General features: G+C 70.7%; 1 protein-coding gene across 1 annotated transcript in view; it reads right to left on the reverse strand.

The window, feature by feature from the left end:
• Positions 1 to 646, reverse strand: part of CREB1 (cAMP responsive element binding protein 1) — an 86,030-nt gene extending 85,384 nt beyond the window's left edge. Inside the window, exon 1 of the mRNA XM_069075265.1 lies at positions 450 to 646. The gene's annotated coding sequence lies outside the window, so the exon portion shown is untranslated. The remainder of the gene's footprint in view (positions 1 to 449) is intronic.
• Positions 647 to 1,010: the final 364 nt, after the last annotated feature.

Raw genomic sequence — 1,010 nt, forward strand, 5'->3', positions numbered from 1 at the left:
GCTCGGCGGTGGTTTCCCGCACATCCCCCCCTCCCCCCCGCGGGAGAAGCAGGGCTCCCGCTCCCCGCTGCGGGCGCCCCTCACCCCTCCGCGGCTTGCCGGGGCCGCGGGGATGCGGGGGTCCTGCTCCCGCCGCCCCCTCCCCCGCCGCGCCCCTCCCCGGGTGCCCCCGGCCCCCCGCCCGCCCGCTTGCCCCCCGCCAGGAGCGCCGCCGCTGGCTGCAGGCAGAGTCGCTGCCGCCCCGGCCGCCGCTGGCTCCAGTCCGCCGCCATTATTCTTTGTTCGCTGAGAGCGGCGGCGATGTGGTCGGGCTCGGGCGGAGGCTCCATCTTTAACGCGGCCCCTCCTGCGAGGGGAAGGCCTCGAGCGCGGGTGTCCGGCGCCTCCCCGTCCCCCCTCCGTCCCCCCGGCTCTCTCGGGCTCCTGCCTCCTCCTCCTGCTCCTCTTACCGGTGGTACTGGCTCCTCCGTCACTGCTTTCGTTCGCGGCCCGGATCTCGCTGGAGTTTTATTCTCTCCCCCACGTAACACACCGCGTCAAACTACACCTCCGCCGCGTCACTCACCAACACTCCGCTTCTCCCAGCCGCCCGGGCCACAGGCAGCAGCAGCCGCCGCCGACTGAGGAGCCGCAGCCAGGGAGCCAGCCAGCGCCGCCCAGTGCCGAGTGCGCAGCGGCGGCCGCGCACGGAAACGCCCGAACTCGGCCGGAGACGCCCGAGTGGCCCCGCCTCGCGGCTCTGGAGGCGGAACTAGCCGAGCGCCTTCGGGGCGCCCGGGCCCAGACGAAGAGGCTTCCTCGGGGGAGGGGAGGCGGGAAGGTGCTTGCAGCATTTACAACGCTAGCCCCGTGGGCTCAGTTTATTAGGGAAGGAAAGGACGGTTTGTTTGTCACCCCGCGGGCCGAGAAAATGGTAGGAAGGGGGAATTACTCTGAGGTTATGGTTTATTAAGGCGACTCTACCCTACCCACTTTCCCTCCTCCCTTGAGGAAAAGCGGCGGACTCTAGG

Source organism: Petaurus breviceps, unplaced genomic scaffold (genome assembly GCF_028583685.1).
Source record: "Petaurus breviceps papuanus isolate PSGF00001 unplaced genomic scaffold, PetGlider_PUasm1.0 90903, whole genome shotgun sequence".
Taxonomy (NCBI): Eukaryota; Metazoa; Chordata; class Mammalia; order Diprotodontia; family Petauridae; genus Petaurus; species Petaurus breviceps.